This window comes from Anomaloglossus baeobatrachus, chromosome 6 (genome assembly GCF_048569485.1).
Source record: "Anomaloglossus baeobatrachus isolate aAnoBae1 chromosome 6, aAnoBae1.hap1, whole genome shotgun sequence".
NCBI lineage: Eukaryota > Metazoa > Chordata > Amphibia > Anura > Aromobatidae > Anomaloglossus > Anomaloglossus baeobatrachus.
In genome coordinates this window covers 120,792,477-120,804,310 of record NC_134358.1, presented here as the reverse complement: position 1 = coordinate 120,804,310, position 11,834 = coordinate 120,792,477, and the positions used below count along the sequence as shown (strand labels likewise).

At 44.0% G+C, this 11,834-nt stretch overlaps 1 long non-coding RNA gene across 1 annotated transcript; it reads right to left on the bottom strand.

Annotated features, from left to right (window-relative positions):
* Positions 1-916: 916 nt before the first annotated feature.
* Positions 917-11,400, bottom strand: LOC142244123 (uncharacterized). Its single transcript, XR_012724445.1, has 3 exons — positions 11,319-11,400; positions 8,963-9,077; positions 917-958 (listed from the first exon to the last, which is right to left on the bottom strand). It is a non-coding gene; the product is annotated as an uncharacterized LOC142244123 (long non-coding RNA).
* Positions 11,401-11,834: the final 434 nt, after the last annotated feature.

Below are 11,834 nucleotides of genomic sequence, written 5' to 3'. Positions count from 1 at the left end.
CATTACACATCGGGTTAATTAACCCGATGTGTACTGTAGCTATGGTAGGAGAGCAAGGAGCCAGCGCTCAGTGTGCGCGGCTCCCTGCTCCCTGCACACACAGCTGTGCGCTGGTAACTAATGTAAACATCGGGTAACCATACCCGATGTTTACCTTAGTTACCAGTCTCCGCAGCTTCCAGACGGCAGCTCCGTGCAAGCGCAGCGTCGCTTGCACGTCGCTGCTGGCTGGGGGCTGTTCACTGGTCGCTGGTGAGATCTGCCTGTTTGACAGCTCACCAGCGACCATGTAGCGATGCAGCAGCGATCCTGACCAGGTCAGATCGCTGGTCGGATCGCTGCTGCATCGCTAAGTGTGAAGGTACCCTAACAGTGTGAAGTTCCAATATTTACCTATAGATGATAAGGGGTCGCAGAGAGCAGGAGAGGGGTCCCCCTAACGATCGTTTCGCAGGAGCGCTTTTTCCAAGGGCGGTATGATGGTATGAAGGAAAGTGCCTCTTAAATAGTGGTGGCACACATGTAACAGATCAAATAATTAGAGGGTGATACGGCGCACGTGCGGATCGCAGAGGGACGGGAGGCGGGGAGATCAAAAGCGCCGTCACTCGGGCACACGCCCAGGAGATAGGGACGCGTCACTATAGCTCCCAGGCATGCGCACATGGCGACGCAAGACGTCCCCGCCGCCCAAACATCCGCAGGTCAGCGCGCGCGCACCCCCCATAATCAGGGATCTCCTCAAGAGGATACATAGAAGGGGGTGTAAAACACATGAACGCCAATGTGAGATTTATAAAAACAGCATTATAGGACACAAAGATTATAAACAATGCAGGTAGAATAGGTGTGGATTCTCATATGATTATCGATCCAGAGTACATCAGAAGAGTACGCCGAGGAATCCAAAGGAAGGGAGAAGAAATTGTGTATTAGTGTAAAATATATATGAGAAGACCTGCAAAAAGAAAGAATAAAAAAGAGGAGAACTAATTAGTGAATAATGGAAAAAATGGTGTCGGATGTGTGTGTTTAAACAATGAACAAGTGGCAGAAGTCGGGACTGGGCTTTGTGCTAGCTGGGTTTTCAGCTGGAAGAATGCGGACTGGCATTCTGGGGTCCAGATGACACTACAGGCATATATTTTGATGGTGAGGTCAGTGAGGGGTTTTGCTACAGTACTATAATTGTGGATACATTTTTGATTATAATTTGAGGTACCTAAGAATGTGTGGACCTGTTTTTGGTTGACTGGGCAAGGCCACTGGGTAATGGCATCTATTTTCACTGGCTCTTGACAAATGCATCCACTTTCCACCCAATGTCCCAGGTATAGCACCTTAGCCATCCCCATTTGGAACTTGTCAGGTCAGATGTGAGCTGGGCTTTGGCTACCCTCTGCAGCACCTGGGGCATGTACTCAAGATCCTCTTCCCAGCTGAAGATAGTTATGTCATCCAGGTAGGCCTGGACATACCCCTGACATCTTTCTAGTAACTGGTCCACCATTCTTTAGAAGGTGGCTGAAGCATTCTTCCCAAATGGCATACTGGTGAACTTATACAGGCCAAAAGGTGTGATTAACGACTTTTCTTGAGCCTCTTTCACGAGTGGGATATGCCAGTATCCCTTGCTCAAATTGAGGGTAGATATAAACCAAGACCCCCACATGGGCACCTTCATGTAGAATACAGCCCCAATGGTTGTCTGGCCACAGTGATCAATACATTCACTTCGCGTTCCCTGCTGCTCCGGTCTCCTCGGCGCGTCCACTGCTGTCGCTCTGACCTCACTGCAGGCGCGCAGTGTTGACATCTCCGCGCTCTGCTGCAGAGCTGTCAGAGCGCCAACAGACAGAGGGAGAATGATGAGAGGGAGCGCGCTGCTCCCTCTCTCATCATTGTTTTCAATTGTATCAGCAACTGCGATGCCAATACAATTGAAAGTGCAATATAGGGCCATGGTGTAGTCAGTATTCCTGCATTTCCTGGTAATGGTGAACGAACTTGGCCATATGGCTTGCAGCTTGTTTTTGTATACTGGTACTAGTACTTGAACCTTCTGTCCACTGGCAAATTCTGTCCACATGAGTCAGGCAGTATGGCTGTAACATCTTTGTTGCCTTTTCTGAGCTACTTCCAAATTCCCATGGGCTAAGGCCATGAGGTACCTCATCCTTTCCCTAAACGTTTGGACATAATCCAGAATGGGAACCTCTTCTATGGTGAAGGTGCCCCCCCAACTCTTTTGTACCATTTCTAAAGGCCCTCGTACTTTTTGGCCGCACAGCAATTCGAAGTGAGAGAACAAAAAATAATCATGCGGCAATTCCCGGTAAGCGAAGAGCTGCTGCAGGTTTTTCTCCAAGTCGGAACTCAGACTCTAATTTCTGGCTTATAAACTGTATGAGCTTTCTGAATGAAATGCTAACACAACCCATAGTTTCAGGATGGTAGGGACAAACTAGCTGGACAGCCCTTGTCCTAGGTTGTTCCCCAAAATAACAAGTGTGGAGATACCGTCCATGAGCCCCACATTGACCCCTCTCTGGCAGGCCCCCAGTCCAACTGCACACATGCCAGAAGGATGTCCAAGCGTTGACCCCCAGCTAAGGAGATGCTCACTTGGCGGCCAAGTAAATGGTGCGCTGAGGGGACAATATTTGGGCTGACAAAGGTAATGAAAGACCCATTGTCCGGAAGTCCCTGTGCATGGAGGTCACTGGCCTGGACCAGCTGGATGTGGCGATGGAGGTTGGCTGGTGTAGATTGGCCAGCCCGAGGTAGGGTGTGGACAAGGTACCTCACTTCTTCTGATGCTGGTATATCCCAGGGTAGGAGCGTCCCTCAGACCCCAATGGCTTGTCTCAGCAGACGTTGACCAGCTGGGCCAGCAGATGGGCTCCAAGCTTGGGGACCCAGCTCTCGAGAAAATCTTTGGCCATGTGTCCAAGCTGCCCACATGTATAACAGCACCGTGAAGTGGGTAAGTCATGGGTCCTGTTTGTCCAGGTGGGCCTTCTGCTGAGTAGCACGATAGTCCTGCTCAAGTGGCTGGTGGCTGCTCGTCACTGGTTGAGAAGTCTCCTGGGATCAGTGAATAGTAGGATATGCCTCGCTCACAAGGTCAGTAATGTGGTGCTCTAAAGCCAAAATAGCAATTGTAGAATAGAAAATGCTTTGGCACTCAAACGGGAAAAAGAAAAAAGATAAAGGGAATTCCTTTTCTATAATGCTTTTATTTTAGTGTTGAAAAGAAAAAAATAATTTTGAAACGTGTCGTACATCCTGTGATGTTTCGGCTTTAAATATCAGCCTTTTTCAAGGATTACATGTCTGTGGTAAAACAATATGATAACAAAACAATATATTAATACACTGCTCAAAAAATTAAAGGGAACACTCAAATAACACATCCTAGATCTGAATGAATGAATGAATGAATGAAATATTCTCATTGAATAATTTGTTCTGTACTAAGTTTAATGTGCTGACAACAAAATCACACAAAAATCATGAATGGAAATCAAATGTTTTAACCAATGGAGGCCTGGATTTGAAGACACACACAAAATGAAAGTGGAAACAAGTCATAATGAAAATCAAAACAAGACAAAATTAAAGAGGAAACAAGTCAAAATGAGGCTCAGTATTGTGTGTGGCCTCCACATGCCTGTATGACCTCCCTACAACGCTTTGGCATGCTCCTGATGAGGTTGTGGATTGTCTCCTGAGGAATCTCCTCCCAGATCTGGACTAAAGCATCCGTCAACTCCTGGACAGTCTGTGGTGCAATGTGACGTTGGTGGATGTAGCAAGACATGATGTCCCAGATATGCTCAATCAGATTCAGGTCTGGGAAACGGGGCGGGCCAGTCCACAGCTTCAATGTCTTCATCTTGCAGGAACTGCTCACACACTACAGCCACATGAGGTCTGGCATTGTCCTGCATTAGGAGGAACCCAGGGCCAACCATACCAGCATATAGTCTCACAAGGGGTCTGAGGATCTCATCTCGGTACCTAATGGCAGTAAGGCTACCTCTGGCGAGCACATGTAGTGCTGTGCGGCCCTCCAAAGAAATGCCACCCTACACCATTACTGACCCACTGCCAAACCGGACATGCTGAAGGATGTTGCAGGCAGCAGATCGCTCTCCACGGCGTCTCCAATAGCTGTCACGTCTGTCACATGTGCTCAGTGTGAACCTGCTTTCATCTGTGAAGAGCACAGGTCGCCAGTGACGAGGTTGCCAAGCCTGGTTTTCTGTGGGAAATGCCAAGCATCCTGCATGGTGTTGGGCAATGAGCACAACCTCCATCTGTGGACGTCGGGCCCTCATGCCTTCTTCATAGAGTTGGTTTCTAATCGTTTGTGCAGACACATGCACATTTGTGGCCTGCTGGAGGTCATTTTGCAGGGCTCTGGCAGTGCTCCTCCTGTTCCTCCTTGCACAAAGGCGGAGGTAGCGGTCCTGCTGCTAGGTTCTTGCCCTCCTACGGCCCTCTCCACCTCTCCTGGTGTACTGGCCTGTCTCCTGGTAGCACCTCCATCCTTTGGACACTATGCTGACAGACACCGCAAACCTTCTTGCCACAGCTCGCATTGATGTGCCATCCTGGATGAGCTGCAGTACCTGTGCCACTTGTGTGGGTTGTAGAGTCCGTCTCATGCTACCACGAGTGTGAGAGCACAACCAACATTCAAAAGTGACCAAAACGTCAACCAGACAGCATTGGTACTGAGATGTGGTCTGTGGTCCCTACCTGCAGAAACACTCCTTTATCGAGTGTGTCATGATAATTGGCAATAATTTTCATCTGATGTCTTTTCCATTTACACAACAGCATGTGAAAATGATTGTCAATCAGTGTTGCTTCCTAAGTGGACAGTTTGATTTCACAGAAGTTTGATTAACTTGGAGTTATATTAGGTTGGTTAAGTGTTCCCTTTATTTTTTTGAGCAGTGTATATTAAAACAATATATTAAAACAATGTTTTAATATATTGTTTTGCTATCGTATTGTTTTACTACAGATATGTAATAATTGAAAACGGCTGATATTTAAAGCTGAAACGTCGGACAGGATGTACGACACGTTTCAAAAATTTTGTTTTCTTTTGAACACGAAAATAAAAGCATTATAGAAAAGGAATTTCCTTTTTCTTTTTCCCGTTTCAGTGCCGAAGCATTTTCTATTCTCCTGGGATCAGTGGGCATATTGGGTCTCCAGCAGGGTCAATTGGCTGTAAACTCATCTGCCAATCAGGCTGCTTGCTCTGGGGTGTAGGGCTTGTGGTCGGTTACCCACTCTTGTATTTCTGAGGCCATCTTCTTCTTGAGTCCCTCAACCATGATCATGTCTCAGAGGGCATTAGCAGAGTGGGCAGCCCAACCATCAAACCAGCAGCTGCAGTGCTTTGGAGTTGTTTGCTAAATTCTACATACTAGGCCACTTGGCAAGACAAAGTCCGGAACTTAGTGTGATATCTCATGGGGTTGATAGCAAAAAGGGCTAACAGGGTGTCCTTAATTGTCATCTAGCCCAGGCAGTCCTAAGGCCCAAGTTATCAGACAGCATCCAGGGCTCAGCTAGTTAAACTAGTCCACAGGTATTTGGCCCAAGCAGCTGTGGGCATCTGGTACATTAGCATCACTGTCTTAAAACTTTGCATCAACCTCAGGGAGTGCTGGACTCATTAACCCCTTCACAGCCTAGGTATGTCTTAAGTCGCTGCAGTGAGCCTTCCATATATCTGTTGATTTGAACAGCAGACATGTGTGCCTCGCAGGTGCAGGTGGGTCCGCGATCCACCCACGCCTGTTAACCTCTTAGATCTCGCTGTCAAAATATTACAGCACGATTTAAATGGCCGCAGCGTGGAAATTGCCTTTCCCCACTACCATCGGAGACCCCATGACATGATCATGGGGAGCCGATGGTTGCCATGGTAGTGACGGGTCATGTGATGACACCTGTCGCTATCATGATATAGTGCCTTTTTACAGCTAGCAGAGCAGGGGCTGTAACAAGAACGCATCATTTCTGCTGATCAGACATGTACTGCTCTCATCAACAGAAATGAATGAGCGATCAGACTGCTGATCCTTACAGTCCCCTAGGGGGGACTAGTAAAATTAAAAAAAACCCTTAAAGTTCAAATAATCCCACATTCGCCCCATTGAAAATTAAAGGGTTAAAAAAATAAAAATCTACACATATTTGGTATCGCCGCATTCAGAAATGCCTGATTTATCTAAATGGCTTAGAGGCAAAAAATTCCAACTACAAAATTATGGTTTTTGGTCGTCACAAATTTTGTACAAAATGCAATAGCAGCCGATCAAAACATAGCATCTGCGCAAAAAATATACCATTAAAAACGTCAGCTAGAGACACAAAAAATAAGCCCGAACTGAACCCCATATCACGAAAATTGAGAACACTGCGGGTCGTGGAAAATGGCGCAAAAAGTATGCCACTTTTTCTGGACAAACGTCTGCTTTTTTTAACCCCTTAGATAAAAGTAAATATATACATGTTTGGTATCTTTGAACTCGTACCAACCTCAGGCATCACATAACACATCAGTTTTACCATATAGTGAACACGGTGAATAAAATACCCCAAAATAATTGTGCAGTCACACTTTTACTGCAATTTGTCTGCACTTGATTTTTTTTTTCTATTTTCCAGTACACTATATGGTAAAACTCATGGTTTCATTTAAAAGTATAACTCGTCCCGCAAAAAACAAGCCATCATATGGCAAGACTGACAGAAAAATAAAAAAGTTATGGCTCTCAGAAGAGGGGGAGCAAAAAACAAAAACGGAAAATCGCCCGGGAGTGAAGGGGTTAAACACTGGCATGTCCCTGTAGAAGATTTCCTGGTTGGTGGACCATCATGGAGGTAGGGGCTGGCACCAGCGGAAGGGGAATTGGAACTCCTAAATCTGATTCCATAACACAAGCCCTCTCCTCGCTTGAGGCTTTGGGCCCCAATGGAGCCAACAACTCCTGGATTTGGGCTGTTTGGGACTGGGTTGTTGATTCCATCCTTGATCAGGCACACAGTTTAATTCAGCTGACACATCGGCTAGATTTTTGTTTCCTCCATGACATTCTGGGCATCACAACGGAGAACTTCCTGGATCAAATCTGACAACTTTTTTTTGGCCTGGTATTCGATCTGGCGATACTGGCACTGCTCCTGTATTTGCCATTTCTTATTGCGGCGGTATATCCACTCGTCTTCTTCCCAAGGCCAAGCTGATTGGGTTGGAGATGGTGGTGTCTGAAACCTACTGTGTATGCTTCATCAATGTCCTGCTAGGTATGCCTATATGCCTCTCTAGTTGTGAAGTCCTTGGACTGTGTCCAGTGCTACTTGCACAACAGTGCCCCTGCAGCTTCCCTGAATAAGCCACCAGTTGTTGAGACACGAGGTTTAGTGGTTGCTCTTGTCAGCCAGTCTTGCTGTCTTTAAAAAGACCACACGGACCAGGGCTCATCACACTACACATCCGTACTCCTTTCTTGTGGGCAGAACACTACACAGAAAACACAGGGTGAAAGTACCGCACTCCAGTAAAGGCCACTTTACACACAGAGATAAATCTGCGGCAGATCTGTGGTTGCAGTGAAATTGTGGACAATCAGTGCCAGGTTTGTGGCTGTGTACAAATGGAACAATATGTCCATGATTTCACTGCAACCACAGATCTGCCAAAGATTTATCTCTGTGTGTAAAGTGGCCTTAAGTCTTTAATGGGTCTCCAAACGTTAACAGCATATAGTAAATTCCCAGCAAGAACACATGATGGTACAAGCAACAGAATCTCACCCTTCCGCTGTCCCACCAGAGATTACAATCTTAGAGACATCCAGGGCCGACTTTCCTAGCCAGCAACATCCCGCTTTTGGAGGGCACCCACTGAGAGAACATAGCAAGCTTAATTAGCTGACCAAGCTCATCGAGGTATGTAGCCATGTGACCAGATTGCCCCAACCTGGGTTCTCCGGCCTAATTTATTGGCTTAGTGTTAAGCAGTGGAGCAATTCTGTAATCCTCCAGCTGAAACCATGGACCCTAGGCTGAAGTACTGTAGAATGACACCGGTGACTGGAGCAAGACCGTTTTTATATCTCTCAGGTTCCATTTCAGAGTATTGTGTCTTACAGGATTTGGGGGGATACAATCATGGCTATGCCTTCATTGTTTGCTAATTAAATTACCCTATGTAATTATCTTTCAAATGCAGACTAGTACACCACAGAGTGCTGGTGCAATCCATAATCAGCAGACATTACACAAATTAACATACAGAATGATGCACCAAACAGTTTGACATGAAACAATGGCTAATGTCCCTTGATTTACCAAACAAAAGAACAACACGCCTAGCATAATTAAGAATAGTTCACCACCCACACGTGGCCAGATTGACACCGAGTCGTCACAGATGGTAGTATTTATTTTCCTACCACGTGTTAGGTTTGCCATTTTTAAGCACTGAAAATATTTTTATCCAAGCAGCCAAATATTTTTTGCAATTCTTGGTTTCCCCTCTCCAATCAACTTCTTGATCAAAGTTCTTTCTCTTTTTGGCACAGTCTAGAATTACCCATTTTACTCATTGAGCAAGAGCTAAAAACCAGAAGGTACAACATTTGCTGTCCTCCTTCTTTAAATAAGGGCCATAATTGACACTTGTTTCTTTACAGAATAAATGACCTCACTTAGTGAACTCTGCACTGCTATGGTATTAATTAGAACACCCCATTTCACTAAATGAGTTAATTACAGACAATTAGCATCGAGCATGTCATGACTGTTCATTTTGTTGGTTGCCCATTACTTGCCTACACTTAATCATAATTTTTTCCCTTGTTGTATGATCTTTTCTGCCAAATACAGACACAATAGTGATGCTAGACTTCTATTATTTTGCACATACCTGTACATGTCAACAAACGCCTCAGTGGAGCCCAACAGACAAAGTGAAAGTGAATGGGGTCGGATGGGTGCGTCTGGTGTGTATCATTATGATGGAAAATATGATACGGTAGCATCTGCAAAAAAGGTTCCAAACACAGATATAACTGCACTTATTGCATTAACTACAGCCATAGTGTGAGGATCATGTAATGAAACATTTGTAGTGTCCTTACAGTGGTCATTGTCAGTGCCTGTATTATGGTGCCACCAAGTGGTCGTTAGAAAACCAAGTTGGAAACACAAAGTGCAAATACAGTAAAGGTTATTGCTCACAATAATGACACAAAGACATAAATTAGAGCCAGTACAAAAACTAAGTGCAAAGCCGCAAAAAATCTTTAATTCATCAATAGACTAAAAAACCTCTCAAAGTTAAAATTCATAGGACCTGTGACCCAAGCAAAAAGGTCCAACTCAAATACCCTGGATACCGGCAACGCAAATATCTAGCTAATAATCAAGTACATCCAATGTTTGTTGGGGTTTGACTTGTGTCATGCTTTCTAGGTAAAGGCTTATTCACACTTTGCGTTATTGCCATAGAAAAAAACTCAGTGTTTTATACTACCAGCTAAGTAAATGAGATTTATGAAATCTAATACATATTCTGCTTATTTTTTCCTTATTCGAGCCAAGTACTTTTTTTTTTCCCAAACTCCAGCATGTCAATTCTCTCATCACTTTTTACCTATTCAAATGAATGGGGAGAACACAAGTAAAAATTAATCAAAAACACATACAAAAAGCGCATATTTTATTCAGCTTCTTCCTGCCAAAACTCTGGTTTTTGGAGCAAAAAAATCTGCCGAAAATATTCAACATGTGCATACCCTAAGGTTATGGGGCATTTTTGCAGTATTTTTCACTGCAGAAAAGCAGTTGTATTTTACAGTACCAACAAAAGTTATGAAGATCAGAAATCTCATGCACATGTAACATGGCTCGGCGTGGTAGCCTTGGGTGCAGTACTCACTTTCCACATCCTGGCATGCTACAGAAATATGGGGGTCCTGGGTGTGTGTATATTATGGTGATTCGGTTGAGAGACCCTCATGTTCACTTCTGCCATGCTTTGTGCGTGCCAGCTCCCTGAGATCCCATGACGAGGAAACCACACTAGCTTGTGAAAACAAAGTTCTTTTTACTAACAACCACTCTGATGCACAGGGATTTACATGTAGTGAACTTGCCATTCACTCCTGTACTATACAGAGGCACTCTTCAACGGTCCCAGACAGTGAATCAGTTCTTGCAAGGAAAATTACAGATGGACAGCATGGCAACAGGGGGGGGATTTTATTCTTGTTAGCTTCCACCCTACTGAATGTAACACTGGTCTGTCTAAAGCCACCTTCTATTCATGGGTGTTCCCCAGACTCCAGTGCAGAACTGCTGCATTACAGCTGTTTAAGTCCCAGAGTGCCCCCACCCACCTGCTTCAGAGAATACTGCCACCACTGTAGATTCCTAGTTGATGCTTGCTCCCTGATTCTTCTGACACATACACACTGAAAGTTGTTTTCCTTCTTCTGATGGTGTCCTTACTCCCTCATGGTTCACCAAACACTTCCTAACTGACCTTAAAACAGAAACTGACTAATCTCTAACACTCCTCCCTACCATGGGCCAGCCCTTACAGTTAACTCTATCCTTTCAAAACAAGAGTCTATATAAACGTAAAAAGGAAGACAGTAGCCTCATGTGGCCAGTGGATAGTACTGCAGCCCACAAGGAAATTAACACATCACAGGAAAACACTGCAGAAATACAAACATTACACAAATATGATTGGTGTCTTCAGAGGGCAATGAGACAGCCTGTCCACCTCTTTCAAGACCATGATGAAGGCTTAATTAGCCGAAACACGAAGTCTAGTCCATGAATGCTTGTTGACACTGTCTGTTCGGTATCTTTCTGGATTTTAAACTGATGAAATAAAAGTGAAGTTTTATAAATTCCTGGATTGGTGGATTTTTGCTGGACTTCGCTTCTGCATTCTGTGTAGTTTAATCTCACTGTGTAGGATATTAAAACTTAACCTTTATTGTATAATATTTTAAAACCTAAAGTCAACTGACTGCCCAATGATGATTTCCTGATACCAAGAACTAGTTTATTAAACACAAAAGGACAAACAAAAAAGCTAAGCCTCACTTCATAAAGAAAAAATATCCCAATGCGTTTCGTTGTCTAAACGTTTAGGGTAGTTTAAGTGTGGTGAGCGCCTACCTTGTCCGTGTGAGCACCCCCAGGGACTCTGTGAAGTCAATTCAGAATATTACGGATAGGTAATTTGGCTATATCTTTTTTCTTACCTCTTCACACACATACTGCTTTTTATTCTGTATTTGATAATCTGAAGCACGACAGCTCTTTCAAGTTCAGCTTCCCGGCACCTCCCCCCTATAAATCAATGAGAAGGTGCAAAAACAATGTAAACAGTGCATCACATAACTGCTTTTTTGCAGCATTTTTGGGGAATAAAACTAACTATATTAACACTTACTGTGGATAAATAAAATATGAAATCCACCTGACAAATGCCGCAAAAATGCAGCATTTTTACCGCTTACCATATACTAGAAACAGAGTGCATAAGACTATAGATATTTTAAAAATAGTTTTATAAGATACACTATAAAAGTATAGTGAAAATGCATATAAAAATACCATATAACTATGGAGTGAAGTAGTGTATAGTAATGGCCAGTAGATGGCACCAGAACACCACAGGTAACAGTAACATGTATGTACTGAACTAGCATAGAGATAATAATAATAATAATTTTATTCATTTATATAGCGCTATTAATTCCATAGCACTTTACATA